The sequence below is a fragment of the Lathyrus oleraceus genome, chromosome 7 (assembly GCF_024323335.1).
Source record: "Lathyrus oleraceus cultivar Zhongwan6 chromosome 7, CAAS_Psat_ZW6_1.0, whole genome shotgun sequence".
In the NCBI taxonomy this organism is placed as follows: domain Eukaryota; kingdom Viridiplantae; phylum Streptophyta; class Magnoliopsida; order Fabales; family Fabaceae; genus Lathyrus; species Lathyrus oleraceus.
The window spans coordinates 407,992,755-408,017,784 of record NC_066585.1 but is presented as its reverse complement, the minus strand read 5'-3'; the positions used below and the strand labels follow the sequence as shown (position 1 = coordinate 408,017,784).

Genomic DNA, 25,030 nt, shown 5'->3' with positions numbered 1-25,030 from the left:
TGACATGACTTCCCAAAAGACAAGGAATGGAGAAATTTCCAGGATCTTTATCTTTCTTTGCTAATTTGTCCTCGGAAATGGCATTACATTCCAAAGGCTTCGGATCGTCAAGTCTACGTTTGTTGGTAAGGATGTCTTTGAGAAACTTTGCGTAAGAAGGTATTTGGGTGATGGCTTCTATGAAAGGGATTTCTACATGAAGTTTTTCTATAACTTTAATAAATTTTTGATACTGTTTATTGATCTTGGTTTGTTTGAGTCTTTGCGGATATGGTATAGGTGGTTTATATGACGGGGGTGGTATGTAAGTTTTATCTTTAGGTTCTTCTCCTTTTTCTCGACCTTTCTGGTTTTCAGATTCCTCTGGTTCCTTTACTTCGTCCATGGGTTTGGTACATTCCTTAGAAGTTTTAGGTTCACTCAATCTTGGGTTTGGTGGCTCATTGTAAGTGTTCCCACTTCGTAGGGTAATGGCATTGGCTTTCCCTCTCAGATTTTGTTGAGGTTGTCCAGGGAACTGTCCTTCAGGTATGGTTTGAGGGGCTTGGTTTAAAGCTACCTGAGAGATCTGGGTTTCAAGCATCTTAGTATGAGTAACTATTTGGTCAACCTTGGTTCCTAACTGAGTAATCAATTCATTAACATGAATGTTTTGGTTCATGAACTCCTTGTTTTATTGGGTTTGAGCAGTGATAAAATTTTCCATAATTTTCTCAAGGCTTGGCTTTGGTGGCACAGGTTGCATAGGTTAATTTGATCTTGGGGCTTGATAACTAGGTCTCGGAGGTGCATTATTTTGGATTGGGTTATTATTTTTATAGGAGAAGTTCGGGTGATTCCTCCATCCAGGGTTATAGGTATTCGAGTATGGGTTCCCTTGGGTGTAGTTCACTTGCTCAGAGTGGGTTTCGTTTAATAGACTGCATTCTGCGGATTGGTGTCCTTTGGTTCCACATATCTCACAATCCGACGAGACTGCGGCTACAGTATTCGGGTTTATGCACATATGCTCGACCTTGAGGACTAATGCGTCCATTTTAGCTTGCATCATGTCTCTAGAGCTTAGTTCATGCACTCCTCCTTGGGCTTCCTTCTTCTCTACTGTCGCTCGTTCGACTCCCCATGATTGATGGTTTTGAGCCATATCTTCTATGAGGGCACTAGCTTCAGGATAAGGTTTGTTCATCAGAGCACCGTCTGCGGCAGCGTCGATGGTCGTCTTCGTGTTATAGTGAAGTCCATTATAGAAGGTTTGAATGATTAACCAATTATCTAAACCATGATGTGGGCATGCTCGTAACAACTCTTTATATCTCTCCCAAGCTTCGAACAACGATTCTCCTTGGTTTTGGGTAAATCTAGTTATATGATTTCGGAGAACGGCGGTCTTACTTGGGTGAAAATATCTAGCAAGGAATACTCTTCTAAGGTTATCCCAGGTCGTAATGGAATTGGGTGGAAGGGAATCTAACCATGATAGGGCTTTATCTCTGAGGGAAAAAGGGAATAATCTTAAACGTATTGCCTCAGGAGAAGCTCTATTGGTTTTAAAAGTGTCTGCTAATTGAAGAAATATTTTTAAATGTTGGTTTGGGTTCTCAGTAGCGAGACTTGCGAATTGTTTCTGTTGCACTAGTTGTAACAGGGACGGTTTAAGTTCAAAATTATTAGCTGGGATGGTTGGGTTTACTATACTAGAACTAGGTTCTTCGTTGGATGGTTGAGCGAAATCCTTAAGAGGTCTTTGGTTTTGATCTTCGGCCATAGCTCTCTTAATTCTATGCAAGAATAAACGTGCGCGAGCGTAACGTTCAGGTTCTGCTAGAGGGTATACTAAGCTTAAACTTCCGGTGCTGCGAGTTCTTTGCATTGACCGGCGGGAAAAACCTAAGTCTAAACGATACAACAACAGGGAAATGAAATTTGACGAAATTGGTCCCCGACAACGGCGCCAAAAACTTGATGCGTGTTTTTCGCAAGTGTACGAACGCGTCAGAGTAATATAAAAGATTGTCGAATCCACAGAGACCAAGTGTCAATCTATCGTTATCTGTTGTTATGGTGTTTATCAAAGGCAATCAAAATAGGTGTTTTTAGAGTGTGCAATGGAAAGTAAAGTGTTGAATAAAGTTTAATTAATAAAGACAGGGTCGAATGTAATTCACGTAATCAATTAATAATCCACGTACTTGCTAATAGAACTACTTATGGGAAATGTTTCCTACTTTGAAAAGAACTAATTTAACAGGAACTGTCGCTTTCGCATATTCAGAACCGAGTTGTACTCCCTAATCAAACCCTCTTATTGTCACTTATAAAAAGGCGCGCATTGCGTTAGAGTAGTAAACCTATTTTTAAGAAATATAGTATCTTGACTAAGTTGAAAAGTATTATAACCTAGATTTCTTAACCAAAAGAGGTTCTCACGAACCAGACTCTAAACTTATAAATGCGTCCGAAAATAGTTTTAAAATCTATTTTCTTCTTAAGTTAAAAACTCCTAATGAACTAAACAAAGCGCTTTCGCTGTTTTTGAAATAGTTAAAAACAATTAAGTTTAGATAGACGTTGGACGGCTTTCGATCTTACCCAACGGAAATTAAGTGCGGGAAAACTTAAGTTGAAAGTTAAAATAGCCCTTAAGTGTTTCTACGAACAATTGTACGGATTATCGGTTCAATTACGATCCTTACATTCTATCCTTATAAATTTAGTTAGACATGGTAAAGTAAAAGTGCATTAATTTAAATAAAAGTAGTGCGAGTGCGGAAAGTAATTAAAGGAGTGCGGGTGCGAGAAAATAAATAAAAGTAAAGCGAGTGCGGGAAATAAATAAAAGTAAAGCGAGTGCGAGAAGATAAATAAAAGTAAAGCGAGTGCGAGAAAATAAATAAAGTAAAGCGAGTGCAAGAAAATAAATAAAGTAAAGCGAGTGGGGAAAATAAATAAAGTAAAGCGAGTGCGGGAAATAAATAAAGTAAAGGCAAAATAATAAAAACCTGCTCCAATCGGAGGGTTGAGTAAATTGCAAAGCGAAAATGAAAATGGCGGTAGGATTAACTTCCTTCCAAAGTGCTCCAAACTCGATTACAGACTTGATCACAGACTCGATTACACAATTATGGTAACACCCTAATGCGAAGCGATTACCACGTTAAAATACTGAATATATGCCTAAGTGAAACAAAGTTGCTCTGAGTTTGCCTCTGTTCTAAGTTTGGATCTTCCTCTGCTCTAAGTTTGGATGCCTAAACAAGTGATTTCGAGTTTCTATTTATAAGTAAGTAAAAAGATGGAAATAACAAGGATGCCCTTCAACTTGAAAATGGGAGGGAAAACTTTTCCTTTTGTGGCGCCCGCCACAAGGCCATGGCGCCCGCCACAAGGCCAATCTGAGGCGCCTTAGTGGAAGTAGTGGGGAACGTGGCAGTTGAGGGAAGTTGAGTTGGGACACGTCATGGCAGGGTCTATGGCGCCAACCATGGTGGAAGCCACAAGTACAAAATGCAGAATTTTAGGGTTTTTAGCTCTTTTTCACTCCTTTTCTCGATCGGGGCTCCGATTGAAGTAAAAACCTGAAAACAAAGAAAAACATAGTAATAACACAACAAAATGACAATAAAACTACTAAAATGCATGCGAAATCAGAGTCGAAAATACGGTGAATTTCAGTGTTATCACACTACGCAGAGTTAGCCGGGGGTTCTGTTGCCCGTCAAACACACCTTGATTGTTAATTTAGTATGATTGATCAACACGTCATTGCTTCACCATACTAATGTCGGATCAAGAAGAAAATGACCATTATTCGCTCAAAGGAAAACAACCATTAAGTGTTTGAATGAACGAAACAGAAACAATATATCATATATATCGTATTTTGCATCAGGATTACTAATATCATATATATAACTTGATCGATCTCAATTGCATAACCTATGGACGATCAATGTATCGCTGCTTCACCATACTCACGTCAGATTCCGAAGAATAGTCAACATCAATCATCCAAATCGTACACACATGATGCCAAATCTAATTACTCGTTTATTATTTGATTCATTATGTCTTTTAATTGTATTAATACAGAAAATATAGAAAATAAACAGCTATCAGATGCATGGTTTTGTAAGTGGCTCTGATACCACTGATGGAGAAGGGTGATCCAAAACGCTTCGGAATTTTAAAAAAAATCTCCTTTAGTGATCCTTACGAATGGGCATGATCAGTGATAGAATCGTTACCTCTTGTGACGATTGAAACCTTTGATGCAGATCTACGGAGCGATCACGAACGTTGAACAATGACAACGCCTCTACCCAGTCCACACGAACGGATTCCTTCAATCTCAGTTCTAGCTGCTACGAATGAAGGCTTTGAGTGAGAGAGAGAGAGAGAGTGAAACGAAATTGAAACTGCACAAATGCTTCTGCACAAGGGTTCTATTTATAGAACCACTTATGTGAGCTGCAAGCTAAAAAGCCCACTTAAGTGTATGTGGCCCATATCTTATAATATGGCAAAATCACCTAAGCGCGTGGTACCTTACCATATTTCGTATTCTACTTAAGTACATTATATCTTACGATGTTCTACAATTCACTTAGGTGCACCGTACCTTACGATGTTCCTTAGTTATCTATCTCTCATCAATCTGTCCTTTTGTGTGTGACCCTGTAGGTTTTCGCAGCATTGGCAATTGATAACGCGAAAATGTATCATATATTTGCCTTGATTTACATTCAAAAATCGTACCGTTTTCATTTATATTCCGATTATTCCGCAAGTGTTCGAGTCATATTTGCAGGTATTTCAATTCCCATGCTTAAATGAGCAAAGTATAGAAAAGGAAGGAAAAGAAGAAGAAACAGAAGAGAAACAACAAAAAAAGCAGAATTTAAGAATTTTGTGCATGTGACGCTCGTCACATACTTCGTCACGCCTTGGTTGTGACGAACGCCACAAGCCCATCACGACCGTCACAAAGGAAAAGTCGTTAAATAGAAGTGATCCACGTCACCCCAGTTTTTGCTCCTCAAACAACTTTCCCGTGAATCTCTCACTCAACCAAGTCATCCTTATTTTTCTCAAGCATGAAGACCAAGGGGTACTATAAAAGAATGGAAGTTGGAAACCTGTAGGCTCTCTCTCAATTCTCCTGTCTCAAGCCATCTCTCCAGAATCCTATTTCTCTGCATTTATTTTTCCACTGCAATTTTGTTTTCCGTTATTTTTCTTCAACAAGCATTGTTTTCTTTTACTACAATTTGTTTACCGTTCCGTTCAGAGCTTTGATTTTTCCCTTCCCTTTCCGTTTTTAACTTAGCCAAAAGTAGTAGTTTCCTACATTAGGGAACTACTGCAACTTAGTTAATTTAGTTTAAGCATTTGTTTCGAAGAAGCAGCATCCTACCGGCCTGTGGAAGACTGCTCAAGTACTTCAAGATTCAGCATATTCAACTAATTAAAGTTCCAGGTTTTTATTCAATTTTTATTATTATTGCTTTATTATTAAATAATCATGTTTACTTTATTGTTAATTTGTTTCTATTCGTCTGTGTTTGCATTATTTAACATGTCCGGCTAAACTACCGATATCGGTATGTAAACAATTTAATTAGACGAGATTTAAGAATAATTGGTGTAGACTTCTTTTCTCAAATAATCTTTTTGGCTGTGGTTTTTAATTTTAATTTAATTAACTTTGTCACGAGAGTGAGAAGCTATTTAATACGGTTTTGCCACGAGAGTGGGAAATTAACTAAGGTTAGAACCGATAATCGCGAGAGCGTGAGGGTCAAACTGGATAGTAAAAACTAGGCATTGATTTTAAAAATAACGAGAGCACTTTAAAAGCAAATAGAACTTATTTATTTTCAAAAAGTATTTTTAACTTCAAATGGGACAGCGAGAGCGTACATTCTGACTTAAAAGTATAGTCCAAGTCAAGAACCACGAGAGTGTGAGATAAAGCCTTTGAAATAAGTATTTTCTACTAAAAGGTATTTGGTAATTAAAATATACACCGACGATTTATCGAATCCCTGACAATTAATGCGCTTCATACTGATATCCCTTCATTAACATTTTCTTAAAAACTTAATTTTCTTTAGATTTAATTTTTATTCAACCAAACCTCTAAGTATCATCGCCTTAGCTAAACATAGTAACATCGATAGCATTAGTTTGACCATCGGTCCATGTGGGTTCAATATATTTTAAAACTAAAACGACTAGACTGTACACTTGCAGTCAAGTATCTGATAGACTATATTTTATATACAGCCACGACTACGTATCAAGTTTTTGGCGCCGTTGCCGGGGACCTGATTTTGTCAAATAGTGCGATTCTTTCATTGCGCAGTATAGACTGAGGCAAAAAATAATTTCCTTTCCCTTATTTCTCGGTTGTATGCTAAGTACTCGCTCACAAGGAGAAAACTTAGTAGCATCAATCGCAGAATTAGAGCGTTTCTTATATTTAAGGCGTCGAATACTAGAGTACCAATGAAGGTACAATATTCCCGATATCTTCTTTCCTACTACTGAACCAGTTGAGAAACCAACCATGGCTGCAGTAGGACCACAGAATCGTCCTCTTAAGTTCTACGTTACCCCGTCCCAACAAGAACCTCACAACAATATTGCTGCCCTTTCTATCGATCGAAATGATTTTGAGTTGAAACCCTCATTGTTATCAGTTGTCCAACAACATCAATTTGCTGGAAATCCTACAGACGACCCTAATGAACATTTGACCAAGTTTGTGCAGTACTCAGACACTATGAAGGTGAATGGTGTATCTCAAGATGCGATAAGACTATGCCTTTTTCCTTTCTCTCTAAGAGACATAGCTTGGGCTTGGTTGCAATCATTGCCATCCAACTCAGTCACTACATGGGAAGAACTGAAGAACGTTTTCTTAGCCCGATATTTTCCGCCGAGCAAAACTGCTATGCTGAGAGCTCAAATCAACGGATTTCGACAAAAAGATGCAGAATCTCTCTACGACGCGTGTGAGAGATACAAAGACATGATGAGGATGTGTCCACATCACGGTCTCGAAGACTGGGTGATCATTCACACATTTCACAATGGACTTCTGTATAATACAAGACTGACAGTAGACGCTGCCGCGGGCGGTGCACTTATGGACAAGCCATACAACAAAGCCATACAACTCATTGAAAACATGGCCCAAAATCATTGCCAATGGGGAGGTGAAAGAACTCCATTAGAAAAGTCCCAAACAAAAGGTGGAATGTACGAAATCAGTAGCCTTGACCATGTCCATGCAAAGGTAGATTCCCTTGTTCAAAAGTTAGACAACTTGACCATACCACCCGCAACCACCGTGGCTGTCGTGACTCCTAACTGCGAGTTATATGGAATTCTTGGACACACTGCATCGGAATGTCATATATTAGCAGGAGTATCCATTGATCAAGTAAATTATGCACAAGGAAACCCTTATTCGAATACCTATAACCCAGGTTGGAAAAACCATCCTAACTTTTTGTACAAGAACAACAACGCCTTGTATGCACCTGGCCAAGCACCTATTGTTCCACCTAGATATCAAAAGCCAGCTACTAATGCTCCTAACATTCCTAGGAAGTCCAACCTTGAACTAATGGTGGAAAGTTTCATAGCTACCCAAGCTCAAACAAACAAAGACTTCTTGAACCAAAACATACACACTAGTGAGCAACTTAAACAATTAGGGAGCAAAGTAGACGCTTTAGCCACCCACAACGAAATGCTTGAAACATAGATTTCACATGTGGCTCAACAACAAGCATCTACTGCTGCTCCCGCTGGCACATTTTTTGGACAGCCACAACCTAATCCAAAAGGACATGCAAATTCTGTTAGACAGAGAAGTGGAAAAGAACTAGACGAACCCGTAGATTCAAGACTTCAAAATCCTGCCATGTACCAAAAACCTTACAAAACAACAACTGAGAAGGTAAGTGAACCGAAGGAGAAGGAAGATAATACCCAAGAGGCCGAAGAGAAAGAAAAACCTTATGTGCCTCCACTACCTTATAAACCACCCATTCCGTATCCTCAAAGACTCGCAAATTCTAAAACTGCAGGGCAATTTAAGAAATTTGTTGGACTTCTGAAGCAACTGAATATTACAATTCCCTTTACAGAAGCTATCACACAAATGCCCTCATATGCCAAGTTTCTTAAAGAGATCCTATCCAATAAGAAAAAGATCGAGGATAACGAAATAGTTACACTTACTGCTGAATGTAGCGCAATAATCCAAAACAACATGCCTCCCAAACTAAAAGACCCAGGTAATTTCTCCATACCCTGAGTCATTGGAAATTTCGTCAGACAAAGATCTATGCGACTTAGGAGCCATCATTAGTGTAATGCCCTTATCCATCTGTAAAATGCTCGACATGGGAGAACAAAGACCAACCAAGATGTTTGTTCAACTAGTTGACCGCTCAATTAAATATCCTGTTGCTATACTAGAGAATTTCCCAGTACGTGTAGGGCAATTCTACATTCCTACCGACTTCATAATCATGGACATCAAAGAAGATGCCACTACACCTATTATATTAGGAAGGCCATTCTTAGCTACCGCTGGAGCCATAATAGACGTGAAAAGAGGTAAGCTAAGATTCGAAGTTGGAGAAGAAAAAGTTGAATTCATCTTGACACAATTCTTACAAGCGCCAACTATAGACGATACTTGTTATCTACTTGATGTCATAAACGAGTGCGTAAGAGAGATGGAGATGCAAGAAACCACATATTCTGATATAATGAAAATCCAAATCCCTCTAATCTTTGAAGATGATAATTAGCGTGAACCATACCAAAATGACAGTCTAAGTGAATGTTTAGCACTTACACCTAATCACATGCCATGCCCGAAAAAACCAGACTTAGAATTAAAAACACTACCCAAGAACCTAAGATACGCATTCCTAGACACTGAACTCAAAAGACCAGTAATAGTCAATGCAGACTTAGGACAAATTGAACTGAAAAGTTACTAGATGTCTTAAGAAAATATCCAACTATGTTAGGCTACAACATCGCTGATCTAAAAGGAATAAGTCCTTCTATCTGTATGCATCGTATTATGCTAGAGGAAGATTGTAAAACCTCTAGAGAACACCAGAGAAGGATCAACCCAATCTTAAGTACTATAGTCAAGGATGAAGTAAATAAGTTATTAGATGCAAGAATCATATACCCGATCTCCGATAGTCAATGGGTTAGCCCCGTTCATGTAGTACCCAAGAAAGGGGGTGTTACATTTGTTAAGAACGAGAAGGGGGAATCTATAGCACAAAGAGTTATGACCGGAAGTAGAATGTGCATCGACTATAGGAAATTGAACAAAGCCACCCGAAAGGATCATTTCCTCTGCCTTTCATTGATCAAATGCTTGAACGATTGGTTAAGCATTCCCACTTCTGCTATCTAGACGGTTATTCAGGATTCTTTGAAATTCCTATCCATCCTGATGACCAAGAGAAAACAACCCTCACATGCCCTTATGGTACATTTGCTTATCGACGAATGCCATTTGGACTATGCAACGCTCCTGCAACATTCCAAAGATGCATGATGTCAATTTTCGCTGACTTTATAGACGACATTATGGAAGTCTTTATGGACGATTTTTATGTGTGTGAGCAGAGCTTCGAAGGATGTCTATCAAACCTTGAAATGGTACTTGAAATATGCGTAATGGTGAATCTCGTATTGAACTGGGAGAAATGCCATTTCATGGTCCAACAAGGAATCGTGCTAGGACACGTAGTATCTGATAAAGGAATTGAAGTAGACAAAGATAAGATCGAAATTATAGAAAATCTTGAACCCCCAAAAATCGTATGAGAAATACGAAGCTTTTTAGGACACGCCGGTTTCTACCGACACTTTATCAAAGATTTCTCGAAAATTACCAAACCACTGACTGGTCTGTTAATGAAAGACACTGACTTTATCTTTGATGTGAAATGTTTAACAGCGTTTGAACAATTAAAAACATCTTTAATCACCGCACCTATCATGCAACCACCTGACTGGAGGTTACCATTCGAAATCATGTGTGATGTGAGTGACTATGCCGTAGGCACAGTGCTAGGACAAAGGAAGGATAAAAAACTTCACGCGATCTACTACGCAAGTAGAACCTAAGATCCTGCCCAAATGAACTACGCCACTACTGAAAAGGAACTTCTAGCCATTGCGTTCGCTTTAGACAAATTCCGTTCTTACTTAGTAGGAGTGAAAATCATCATCTATACTGATCAAGCTGCTATTAGATACTTGCTAAGTAAGAAGGATGCCAAACCAAGACTCTTAAGATGGATCCTACTCTTACAAGAATTTGACTTAGAAATAAAAGATAAGAAGGGTACCGAGAACGTAGTAGCAGACCACTTATCATGAATCGAAGAGAATAAGCCTGAACAAGTTCCAATCAATGATGATTTTCCTTACGAACGACTTATAGCCCAAATGGAAAGCGACATGTCTGAGATAACCTTAAATAATACCAAAATAGAATAATCCGTGGAAGAAATTCATACGAATAAAACTATGCCATGATATGCTGACTTTGTCAACTACCTAGTTGCTGTAGCACTTCCACCGGACCTATCATACCAACAAAAGAAGAAATTCTTTCATGATCTAAAACAGTACTATTGGGATGAACCTCTGCATTTCAAGAGAGGTATCGACGGTATTTTCCGCCGATGTGTTCCTGAGGATGAAATAGACGATATAATCTCTCATTGACATTCCGCTTCCTATGGTGGGCACGCAAGCACTTCAAAAACTTGTGCTAAGATCTTACAATCTGGCCTCTTTTGGCATACTCTATGGAAAGATGTCCATAATGCGGTTATAAATTGTGACCGGTGCCAACGCACTGGTAACGTTTCAAGACACGATGAAATGCCACAAACAAGCATCTTAGAAGTGGAAGTCTTTGATGTGTGGGGGATTAACTTCATGGGACCATTCCCGTCTTCTTTTGGTAATAAGTACATACTCGTAGCTGTCGATTCGTTTCAAAATGGATCGAGGTTGTACCCTCTCCGACAAATGACACACGAGTAGTGATTAAGCTGTTAAAGAACATAATCTTTCCTATATTCGGTGTGCCAAAACTAGTAGTTAGTGACAGTGGCTCCCATTTCATATCAAATATCTTTGGAAAAATTCTTCTGAAGTATGGAGTCCGACACCGTGTAGCAACACCTTATCACCCACAAACCAGTGGGCAAATCGAAATTTAGAATAGAGAGATCAAACAAATTCTAGAAAAGACTATCAGAATATCTAGAAAATACTGGTCATCCAAACTAAATGAAGCTCTGTGGGCATATAGGACAGCCTACAAGACCTCAATAGGGACCACACCCTTTAAATTAGTCTATGGTAAATCATGTCATCTCCCTATAGAGTTAGAACATAAACCTTATTGGGCAATTAAGATCCTAAATCTAAATTATACTTCCGCAGGCGAGAAGCGAATTTTAGACATTCATGAATTGGAAGAACTTAGACTAGACGCCTATGAGAATGCCAAGATATACAAAGAACGAACTAAAAAACGACATGATAAACGTATATCTAGGAAAGAGTTTAATGTCGGCGACGTAGTGTTACTATTTAATTCTAGACTTAAGCTTTTTCCGAGAAAACTTAAATCTAGGTGGTCAGGTCCTTTCGAAATTACAAAAGTTTTTAAAAGCGGTGCGATAGAAATCAAGGGTAGAAATAGTGAACCGTTCATTGTAAATGGGCAACGATTAAAGCATTATCATAATATTGACAATAGAAACTATTCAAATAGTCTAAGACTTTTAGAGCTGCCCGCTCAACCCCAAAACTGATATATCGCGACGTTACTGTCGAACTTACGACATTAAACAAAGTGCTCGGTGGGAGACAACCTGCCTCTCTTAATTTGTTATTGATTTTGTTATTTTTATGTTTTTGCATTTTAAGTGTTTTCCTTCTTTGATTATTACTTTTATTTTGCTCCCTTTCCTCGATTCTATGCAGTAACGTACTTGTTGTTTTTCGTTACTAACTTAGCAATATTGGTTACTAATTAACAGACAAACTTAAAACTAGTTAGTAACTAATTTTCATCATGCAACAAGTAGATACAGTTTTCAGAGGCAGAGTTCATAGAAGGCGTTATGATTATTTAGCTCAGAAGGATATGGCTTTATCCATATATTATGATGGACTTACCATGGATAGGCTAGGTATCCACGATAGTATCTTGTTTATGTTTAACCAACTAGGTTGGGAGATGCTGCTATTAAGAGAAGGTTTGTCACATACCGTGAGCTTACTCTAGAATTCCTTAGCTCCCTAGTTTACAACCCCGATCATGGTTACAGACTCAACAAAGGGTTGATTTCCTTTAGGCTATTTGGTATTGATTTCACTTATAACCATAGAGACCTTGCTGACCTTCTAGGATTTCCTAGTGGCCCATTTGTATTCAGTACCCGCCAGGAGGAATTAATCAATGACGTTGACTTGGATTACTTTTGGGGTAGTTTAACTGGAGATCACCACCCTGACCCACACCAGATGCACTCTCAAGCAATACACAACCCTGCTATCCGCTACTTCCACAAAATACTAGCCCACACCCTATTTTGAAAAGAAGAGAACAACACCCTAGTGTCAAGGGATGAACTTTTCATCTTACTCTGTGTCGACCAAGGTCGACATGTCAATGCTGTAACATTTATGATGGAAAGATTTGTTTACCTTGCACAGAACAATCGTGCCCCAATCATAATAGGTGGCCTTGTAGCCATGATAGCTGATGCTATTGGACTTAGACGCCCACTTAACGAGCGTACACCTTTTGGACCCATCTGACCCATGGATATTGAATTTTTCTTCGACCGAAGAATTTTAGGAAAACTTGGACCGGACACTTTTGACTACCTAATTAATAATGAAGTTGTCTAGCTATTTACCTTACCAAACCATGAGAGAACAAGTGTTCATAACCGTAATAACTGGCTATATGATTTAGATGAACATCACATTGCTCCACCATCACCTCATGAGATACCACCTATTTATGAGTATTTAGATGACCCTATCTCTGTTGATGAATCTGACCCTGAAACCCCTCCAAACTACTATAATCTGAAGGAACAAGAAATTCCATCTTATGCCGGAAATCTGACCATAATTCTTACCCGTTTGGATGGTTTCCATACTGAAATTAATAATGTGAAATATGAACTAAAGAGCATGCACCTTGATGTCTTAGGCTTAACGGATGTCACCGTCGACTAGTTTGATCACTTGAACCAGGCTGTAGCTTCTTTGGGACAACACCGTGGCTAATTACATCGATCTTTGTATTTTCCTACTCACATTAAAGCAATGAGGACACTGCTTTGTTTTAGTGAGGGGAGGGAACACTTTACTTCTATTATTCTTTTAATGCTTAGTGTTACATTTAACTTTAGTCTTTACATTTAATCTAAATGACATTGTTATTTCTTTTGCTCCTGTGATCAATTTAATTTACCTCTGTCAGTTTAATTTTGTTACTTTTACTACTGTTACTGTCTTATTATTTTTGTACTACTGCTATTGTTTTGCTTCTATACTATTACTGTCTTTACTTTCTTCTAGTTACTATAATGTCTATTTTTGCTATGGTACTGACAGTATGATTTACTCATAACATGAAAACAGCTTAGAAATTAATCATAAAGCATGCAGTAAAATTTTCAATTTTCCGTTTCTGCAAAAATATAACCGTTGCATGTGACGCTCGTCACATGAACGTCACGACTGTTACGCGTGACGACCGTAACAGGTACGTGACACTCGTCACACATTCAGAATGTGTGTTCTGTTTTTATTAGAACAGGCGCGTTGCTCTCTTCTTCTTCCTCATCTACTCTTTGTGTCTCCTTAACCGTCTCACTCACACCCATTTATTTCTCCATTACCCCTTTCATCACTTCCTATTTAAGCAAGAAACAAGTGAGTTTCCTATAACTCACGAAACCCATTTCCTCTACACCAAAACCTCAATTTGCATACTCCATGGCCCGTAAAGAGAGACCTGCTCCCGACCTTTCAAATATCATATTCAGAGAGGGAGAAGCCGGCAAACGACAAAGAGACAACTACCTCGGGTTCTATCAACGTTCAGTTCAACTTACGAGGTACGTTGATAATGATTGTCTGAGGGAGTTAGGGCTTTCAGATGGCGTGGAATGGATGTTGAACACCTCTGGTTTAACACAGCTCTGCACCAACCCACAACCGACATATGAAGCTCTGACCCTAGAATTCTTGAGTTCGTTCTCCTACATAACACCTCCCGGTGCAACTCAGTTTCTCACCGGACTCGCCACATTCAGAGTGTTCAACACTGAGTATTCCTTGAACCAAACACAAATATCACAAATACTTGGTTTCCGACATGGAGATGGAGTTCACTGCCATATCCCTGACGGATGATCTGAAATAGCATTTGGAGTATGGCACAGTCTTACCAATGTTAACGTCACAAGCTGGGATGCACTCAACATAACGTACATTCACAACCTGGCCATCAGATATTTCCACCGAGTCTTAGGACACACGGTCTTCGGAAGAGTCAACCACCATAAGGTAAACTCTAAGAAGCTTTTCTTCCTTCACTGTGTGTTCACTCCGGTGGCATTCAATGCCACCCCGTTCTTGTTGGCCAACATCCAGGCTAACTGCGTGAGAGGCAACACGACATTCTGTTTTGGAGGAATCATCACTTCCATAGCATTGGGCCTGAATCTGGGGGATAGGCTTGCTAGCCTACCTTCCTTGCCGACCGAGTTCCTTAATATCGACTATTTTCGCTCCTCGCACCTCATCAAGATCAGAGACGATGGGAGATACCACCCTGTGGTTCGGAACAAGATAGTCTGATGCGTTATTATGCCTAACAGGAATCGTATAGATCCATAGAATATGGCAAATTGGATTTTTGATCTGAATGCTCCTGAGCCCAATGAAGAAGATCCTAATAATGGAGCTGATGAAATTGAAGAAGAGCTGGACCGACAGGTGCCACAACCACCTCTTGAGCATGCTGCAGAGACATCTTCCCGAAACCAACGAAGAAATGAGCGTCGACCCACCACCCTGGAAGACATCTATGTTGAGATGTTGTGACATAACTAAAGGATGGAAGAGCGCCAAACGGAAATGATGCAAGCGATCCAGCAAATATAAAGAGATCAGTATGAATATGCAAACTGGCATGGCCAAGGGATGGAGGAACTATCCAAAGAAATGCATGCCTTGACACATCGTGTTGATGCCGTCCAGGAATACACTTAGCATGTGGGGTTGGACCCTACCCAGCGTGGTAGAAGTGAACATGCACGAGTAAGAGTTATAGAATGTAGAGCCCAACGTCGTGGCGAAGAGTAGTGATCCTCCTCTTTCTCCCCTTTTCTCACTTTATTTTTTCACATTGAGGATAATGCTTTGTTTAAGTGTGGAAGGGAATCCTTATCGTTTAGTTTATTTGTTTCTATCTAATTAGCCATAACATTTTTGTTTTTGTTTTTATGTTAAAAGCATACCCTACGAGTATATAGGTTGTCTTACATAGGTTCTGTTAGGAAGCTGAGAAAAATCTAATAAGATTGATACCGTCCTAACCCCTTAGATCTCTCACTTTTGCGAGATCAGTTTGAATACCCATTATACTGATACCTTAAGTCTCCGTTCTAGATTAACCCCTAGTAGGTTATACTAGGAGTCAACACCGTCTTAAACACAAACCATGTGAAGAGCCGATGAATATAAGTGATTGATACCTATGAATTGTGAAGATCCTTTTGCTGTTGAGAAATTTAAAATGCACCATACAAACGGTTGCAAGTTATACAAAAGGAAAGAAAAACCTGTTGTCGGTTGGTTCAGAGGTACCTGGTACTGGACTTGGTAGGGCGAACTACTATTCAATCCCCCACAACCTTCAATTGGGATATATAGAGGGTTACCACACTCGTGTACGAGACCCCATGCTAAAAACGGATCAAAGCCACTAACCGGCTACTTCACTAAGTGCGTGTAAAGGCAAAGGGCTTAATGTGATTGCGTTGGAATGAAACTGGGTAAAATAGAAACAAGAAGCATTAGGTTGAGCTATAATAGCATGATTCGAACTGGTTTGTATAAAGGAGAGATTTATGTTAATGCTTGTTGCTTGTGTCGTCATTATATCTTTAGTGTTTTACTTGAGTATCTGTCATTCTAACGAAATACCTAACAACCACGTACGAATTGGAAATGTTTCATGTATTTGTGTTTAACTAGTGTTTCGAATTTTATACTGATTATTTGCTTGAGGACAAGCAAAGATTCAAGTATAGGGGAGTTTGATAACGCGAAAATGTATCATATATTTGCCTTGATTTACATTCAAAAGTCGTACTGTTTTCATTTATATTCTGATTATTTCGTAAGTGTTCGAGTCATTTTTGAAGGTATTTTAATTCCCATGCTTAAATGAGCAAAGTATAGAAAAGGAAGGAAAAGAAGAAGAAACATAAGAGAAACAACAGAAAAAGCAGAATTTAAGAATTTTGTGCATGTGACGCTCGTCACACATCCCGTCACGATCGTCACACCTTGGTTGTGACGAACGCCACAAGCCCATCACGACCGTCACAGAGACAAAAGTCTTCAAACATAACTGATCCACGTCGCCCCAGTTTTCGCTCCTCAAACCAATTTCCCGTGAATCTCTCACTCAACCAAGTCATCCTTATTTTTCTCAAGCATGAAGACCAAGGGGTACTCTAAAAGAATGGAAGTTGGAAACCTGCAGGCTCTCTCTCAATTCTCCTGTCTCAAGCCATCTCTCCAGAATCCTATTTCTCTGTATTTATTTTTCCACTGCAATTTTGTTTTCTGTTATTTTTCTTCAGCAAGCATTGTTTTCTTTTACGGTTTTGCCACGAGAGTGGAAAATTAACTAAGGTTAGAACCGACAATCGCGAGAGCGTGAGGGTCGAACTGGATAGTAAAAACTAGACATTGATTTTAAAAACAGCGAGAGCACTTTAAAAGCAATTAGAACTTATTTATTTTTAAAAAGTATTTTTAACTTCAAATGGGACAGCGAGAGCGTACATTCTGACTTAAAAGTATAGTCCGAGTCAAAAATCACGAGAGTATGAGATAAAGCCTTTTAAATAAGTATTTTCTAGTGAAAGGTATTTGGTAATTAAAATATACACCGGCGATTTATCGAATCTCTGACAATTAATGCGTTGCATGTAACACCCTTCTAAAATACCCCAAATATTTATTTAAAATAATAAAAATATCAATCAGAGTAATTATGCCCCGAAGGGTGTCACACAATCATTTCACAAACAATCATCAAATTATCCTGTCATGCTCATTTGTTAAATCAAAATAAGACACTTTTGCATAATTCGCAGCGGATACAAAATAACAACATTCAAATCATGTACTACATTACATGTAAAGTTGTTCAACAACCAAAAGAAAACATAGTAAAACATCCCATCCCGATGTTACATCTACCAGAGCATGACCCACTAAGGACTACACTAGACTCCCAGGACTAGCTTCTATTCAATCACTGCTCGTTACCTGAAAACATAGTTGTAAGGGTGAGTCCTTCGATCGATATAATAAGCATTATAAAATATCATGTAATGCTAAGTAATATAACACATATCATTACCCTAATCAGATTACACATATTCAGCAACGGCAATATCAACTCATAATCATCACCCTCATCATACTCAAACTCAAAACAACCATAAAACACACGTATAATATTGGAATACATCCATTCATATTATACGCAATACATACATATATTATGCAATGAGACTCCATGCATGCGGTACCGACTACTCGTGAACATATAGTTCAACCTCACCGACCAAATCCAGGTACGGCTACCAAGCTCACTAGTCCCACTCATTTGAGACCTAGTGACTCACATCACTAATTCCTCACCATGGGAATTAGCTACCACCCCAAGGGCTATGCTATGCACGCTAAATCACCTAGCATGCAAACATTAACAACAATCCACAATAACTCATCACTAATTCCTCACCATGGGAATTAGCTACCACCATAAAGGCCACAACATGCATGCTAATCACCTAGCAATGCTACATCATCAACAACAATTCAAGAATAGATATATGCTCACACTCTAAGCCATAAAACAGTCTATTCACCAATGCACACATAACTGATACATTCACAGCATCATGCATACTATCACACATCAGCAGTATTTTATCACATAAGCATATCATATCATGCCAAATAACAACCACAGTATTAGCACACTCTACTAATACCTATACTACTCAAAACAACGGGAAATGATCCCTAATATATCATTCATCATTTGAATTACGTTACTCAGCTGAACAGTTAAAAACTGCACAACAACAGCTCAGGAAAATCACAATCCTGCCCATACGCGTATTGCCTAACCCCATACGCGTATGGCCCATTTCTCAGCCAAAACCCATACGCGTAACACCATCTCATACGCGTATGCTACGCGTACCACTTTCCCATACGCGTACCAACAGAGACCAAACTACGTTCAAAACATCATCTTCCTCATCCATACGCGTATTGCCTAGTGCCATACGCGTACCATGCCATCTCATACGCGTATTGCCTAGTGCCATACGCGTATGACCAGAAACCAGAATTTCCAGATCTGCAATGGCTTTCTCTGCTACGAGATCTATCCAATTCAACCTTCTACAGTCCAATTTTACACAATAATCGTTCATATCCTCTAACACAATTCATACCCTATTCAATTTCACGAAATCTAACATTATTACATCTAATTCCTACGAATTCCTTTCAATCATAATCCAATTTCGTTCATCCAAGGAGTTCACAATTTCATCATAATCATCCAATTCAGAGATCAATCAATGGTTTATCACTACCCATGACATATTATCCCATAATACCCATTAAACGATGATAAACCCCCTTACCTGAGTCAATCCGGCAATCCTTCAGCTTCAAGCTCTCTTCCCTCTTCAACCCTTGTTCTCTGGCTCTCTTTGCCCTTTTCCCCTTTTCTGTCTCCTTTTTTCCTTTTCACGTGAAAAAATAAACCTTTTACTAAATGGGACCTTTTTCTAACTTCCAACTTTTATTCCAATAAAATCATAACCCAATAATAGTAATTCCAATAATATAAAAATTCCAATTATTTAATTAAATTAATAAATATATTATTAACTCAATTTAAATAATTATCTTATTTTATCGGGGTGTTACAACTCTCCCCCACTAAAAGAGTTTTCGTCCTCGAAAACATACCTCAAGTGAATAACTCAGGATAAGACTCCTTCATCTGACTCTCAAGTTCCCAAGTTACATTGCCACCTGCTGGTCCTCCCCAAGCTACCTTTACCAAAGCAATCTCTTTACCCCGCAACTGCTTCAACTCTCGATCCTCGATCCTCATAGGTGATGTTTCAACAGTTAGGTTATCTCTCACCTGTACATCATCTACTTGGACCACATGCGACGGATCATGAATGTACCTCCTCAACTGAGACACATGAAAAACCTCATGCAAATTCGCAAGCGACGGCGGTAAAGCGATACGATAGGCTACCTCTCCTATCCTTTCCAAAATCTGATAAGGACCAATAAATCGAGGTGTCAACTTCTTCGACTTCAAAGCTCGACCAACCCCAATTATCGGAGTAACACGAAGAAACACATGATCTCCCTCTTGGAACTCAAGTGACTTCCTCCTCTTGTCATGATAACTCTTCTGACGACTCTGAGCAATCCTCATCTTCTCCTGAATCATCTTAATCTTTTCCGTAGTTTGTTGAACAATCTCCGGTCCAACCACAACACTCTCACCGGATTCATACCAACATAAAGGTGTCCGACATCTCCTACCATACAAAGCTTCAAACGGTGCCATACCAATTCTCGAATGAAAACTATTGTTGTAGGTGAACTCAATCAAAGGTAAATAACAATCCCAAGCACCTCCTTTTTCCAAAACACAAGCTCTCAAAAGATCTTCCAATGACTGAATCGTCCTCTCAGTCTGACCATCAGTCTGCGGATGATATGCAGAACTCAATCTTAGCTTAGTTCCCAAAGCCCTCTGCAAACCTTCCCAGAACTTCGATGTAAATCTAGGATCTCTGTCCGAAACAATACTCGACGGAATACCATGCAAACTTACAATCTTCTCAATATACAGCTCGGCTAATCTCTCTAACGGATAATCCATTCTGATCGGAATGAAATGAGCCGATTTCGTCAATCTATCAACAATCACCCAAATAGCTTCAAAATTCCTACTTGTCCTCGGTAAACCAGAAACAAAATCCATACTGATACTATCCCACTTCCACTCTGGAATAGCCAACGGTTGCATTAGCCCAGACGGCTTCTGATGCTCAATCTTTGACTTCTGACAAGTCAAACAGGAATAAACAAAACTCGCAATTTCTCTTTTCATTCCCGGCCACCAAAATAACTTTTTCAAATCCTGATACATCTTCGTAGCTCCAGGATGAATACTTAAGCCACTACGATGTCCTTCCTCCAGGATACTCTTCTTAAGTTCGGTAACATCCGGAATACACACCCGATTACCAAATTTCAAAACACCATTCTCATCCACTCTGAATTCACCACCTTGACCTTGATTCACTAGAGTCAACTTATCAACCAAAAACACATCGGATTTCTGACCTTCTCTAATCTCATCCAGAATACTACTTGTTAACTTCAACATTCCCAATTTAACACTATGGTGAGTACTCTCACACACCAAACTCAAGTCTCTAAATTGCTCAATTAAATCCAATTCCTTAACCATTAACATAGACATATGCAATGATTTCTGACTCAATGCATCAGCCACTACGTTTGCTTTACCCGGATGGTAATTCAACCCAAAGTCATAATCCTTAAGAAACTCTAACCATCTCCTCTGTCTCATATTCAGCTCTTTCTGATCAAACAAATACTTTAAACTTTTATGATCACTGAAAACTTCAAATCTTGACCCGTATAAGTAATGCCTCCATAACTTCAGAACAAATACCACAGCTGCCAACTCTAAATCGTGTGTCGGATAGTTCCTCTCATGAACCCTCAGTTGTCTCGAAGCATAAGCTATAACCTGCTTATTCTGCATCAACACACCACCCAAACCCAACAATGAAGCATCACAGAAAACCTCAAATAGTTCTGACGGACTCGGTAATATCAAAATAGGAGCAGTAGTCAACCTTCTCTTTAACTCTTGGAAACCTTCTTCACATTTTGAGTCCCAAACAAACGCTTGCCCCTTTCTAGTCAACATCGTCAACGGTAACGCCAACTTAGAAAATCCCTCAATAAACTTCCTATAATAACCAGCCAAACCAAGGAAACTCCTTATCTCAGAAACTGACTTCGGAGCTTCCCACTTAGATACCGCTTCTATCTTAGAAGGATCAACAGCAACACCACCTCTTGAAATCACATGACCAAGAAAACTAACCTCTTCTAACCAAAATTCACACTTGGATAGTTTAGCAAATAACTTCTTTTCTCGTAGAACTCCTAAAACCACTCTCAAATGCTCAGCATGCTCTTCTTCAGATTTCGAATACACCAAAATATCATCAATAAACACCACAACAAACTTATCTAGGTACGGATGGAAAATCCTATTCATATACTCCATAAATACTCCAGGCGCATTAGTCATACCAAAAGGCATTACAGAATACTCATAATGTCCATATCTTGTTCTGAAAGCAGTCTTTTGAATATCCTCAGTCTTCACACGTATCTGATGATATCCCGACCTCAAATCTATCTTGCTGAACACACTCGCACCAACCAACTGATCCATCAAATCATCAATCCTCGGCAAAGGATACCGATTCTTGATCGTCACTTTATTCAGTTGCCTGTAGTCCACACACAACCTCATAGTACCTTCTTTCTTCTTAACCAATAACACTGGTGCACCCCACGGTGACACACTCGGACGAAAAAATTTCTTATCCAACAGATCTTCCAACTGACTCTTCAATTCAGTTAACTCAACAGCAGACATACGGTACAGAGCCATCGATATCGGCCTAGTACCAGGTACCAAATCAATCGAGAACTCAACTTCACGCTCTGGCGGCAATGCATTCACTTCTTCAGGAAACACATCAGGGAAATCACACACCACAGCTAGATCACAAATCACCAGTTTATCTTTAGCCTCCAAAGTCGCTAACAGCATAAACAACTCTGCCCCATCTGCTACTGCCTCATTCACCTGCCTTGCAGATAGAAACAAACTCTTTCCTTCCTCAATCTCAGGAAAGATCACAGTCTTATCAAAACAGTTGATATAGACTCGGTTAAACACTAACCAGTTCATACCCATGATAACATCAATCTGCACTAGTGGAAGACACACTAGGTCCATTCCAAAGTCTCTACCAAAAATACTCAAAGGGCAATTTAAACAAACTGAAGTAGTAGTCACTGAACCCTTCGCAGGAGTATCAATCACCATACTTCCAAGCATCTCAGATATCTCTAACTTAAGTTTCACAGCACAATCCAAAGATATAAAGGAATGAGTCGCACCTGTGTCAATAATAGCTACAAGAGGAAAGCCATTAATATAACACGTACCTCGGATCAACCGATCATCTGCAGCAGTCTCAGAACCCGATAAAGCAAAGACCTTGCCTCCCGATTGATTCTCTTTCTTCGGCTTAGGACACTGCGGACTGATATGACCCACCTCTCCACAGTTGAAACAAGTCATAGTCTTCAACCGGCACTCTGCAGCCAAGTGACCACCTTTGCCACACTTGAAACACTTCTTCTCAGCACTGATACACTCATGGAAACGATGTCCAGCCTGACCACATCTGTAACACTTAGCAGGGGCACTGGAGTCTCCCCCACTAGGCCTCTTCATCCCACTCTGTCTCTGGAAACCTTTGCCAGCTGCATACGGTTTCCCACGATCATTCTGACTCTTGCCTTTCCTATCAACCCTTTGCTGATAGCTCTTTGCTCTAGCCTTGGAATCCTGTTCAAAAATCCTGCAACAGTCAACCAAATCAGAAAACACTCTGATCCGCTGATACCCAATAGCCTGCTTGATCTCGGGACGCAACCCGTTCTCAAACTTCACACACTTTGAAAATTCCCCAGTAGCCTCGTTATAGGGAGTATAATACTTTGACAGCTCTGTGAACTTAGCAGCATACTCAGTAACAGACCTGTTACCCTGTTTCAATTCCAAGAATTCTATCTCTTTCTTTCCTCTGACATCCTCTGGAAAGTACTTCCTCAGAAATCGCTCTCTGAATACAGCCCAAGTGATCTCAGCATTCCCAGCAGATTCCAACTCAGTACGGGTAGCAACCCACCAATCATCTGCTTCTTCTGACAGCATATGCGTACCGAACCTGACCTTCTGGTTATCGGCACACTCAGTCACTCGGAAGATCCTCTCGATCTCCTTCAACCACTTCTGAGCACCATCTGGATCGTATGCTCCCTTGAACATTGGAGGATTGTTCTTCTGGAACTCACTCAGTTGACGAGCAGCTCCCATTCCCACAACATTCGGATTTCCCCCAAGTACTCCAGCTAGCATACCCAGAGCCTCAGCAATTGCAGCATCATCTCTACCTCTTCCAGCCATCTCTATTCTGAAAACCCAACAAACTAAAACAATAAGTACTGATAGGGTTACACAACACCTATCCCGTACAGGGAAACAGAATAATTACGACTCGACTCGACCGACTATGCTCTGATACCACTAATGTAACACCCTTCTAAAATACCCCAAATATTTATTTAAAATAATAAAAATATCAATCAGAGTAATTATGCCCCGAAGGGTGTCACACAATCATTTCACAAACAATCATCAAATTATCCTGTCATGCTCATTTGTTAAATCAAAATAAGACACTTTTGCATAATTCGCAGCGGATACAAAATAACAACATTCAAATCATGTACTACATTACATGTAAAGTTGTTCAACAACCAAAAGAAAACATAGTAAAACATCCCATCCCGATGTTACATCTACCAGAGCATGACCCACTAAGGACTACACTAGACTCCCAGGACTAGCTTCTATTCAATCACTGCTCGTTACCTGAAAACATAGTTGTAAGGGTGAGTCCTTCAATCGATATAATAAGCATTATAAAATATCATGTAATGCTAAGTAATATAACACATATCATTACCCTAATCAGATTACACATATTCAGCAACGGCAATATCAACTCATAATCATCACCCTCATCATACTCAAACTCAAAACAACCATAAAACACACGTATAATATTGGAATACATCCATTCATATTATACGCAATACATACATATATTATGCAATGAGACTCCATGCATGCGGTACCGACTACTCGTGAACATATAGTTCAACCTCACCGACCAAATCCAGGTACGGCTACCAAGCTCACTAGTCCCACTCATTTGAGACCTAGTGACTCACATCACTAATTCCTCACCATGGGAATTAGCTACCACCCCAAGGGCTACGCTATGCACGCTAAATCACCTAGCATGCAAACATTAACAACAATCCACAATAACTCATCACTAATTCCTCACCATGGGAATTAGCTACCACCATAAAGGCCACAACATGCATGCTAATCACCTAGCAATGCTACATCATCAACAACAATTCAAGAATAGATATATGCTCACACTCTAAGCCATAAAACAGTCTATTCACCAATGCACACATAACTGATACATTCACAGCATCATGCATACTATCACACATCAGCAGTATTTTATCACATAAGCATATCATATCATGCCAAATAACAACCACAGTATTAGCACACTCTACTAATACCTATACTACTCAAAACAACGGGAAATGATCCCTAATATATCATTCATCATCTGAA

General features: G+C 39.4%; 2 non-coding genes across 2 annotated transcripts; one reads left to right on the top strand and one right to left on the bottom strand.

Moving 5' to 3' along the window:
- Nucleotides 1–1,274: 1,274 nt before the first annotated feature.
- On the top strand, nucleotides 1,275–1,381 carry LOC127109788 (small nucleolar RNA R71). Its single transcript, XR_007797040.1, has one exon. It is a non-coding gene; the product is annotated as a small nucleolar RNA R71 (small nucleolar RNA).
- Nucleotides 1,382–6,955: 5,574 nt separating this feature from the next.
- Nucleotides 6,956–7,062, bottom strand: LOC127109354 (small nucleolar RNA R71). Its single transcript, XR_007796663.1, has one exon. It is a non-coding gene; the product is annotated as a small nucleolar RNA R71 (small nucleolar RNA).
- Between the last annotated feature and the right edge of the window lie 17,968 nt (nucleotides 7,063–25,030).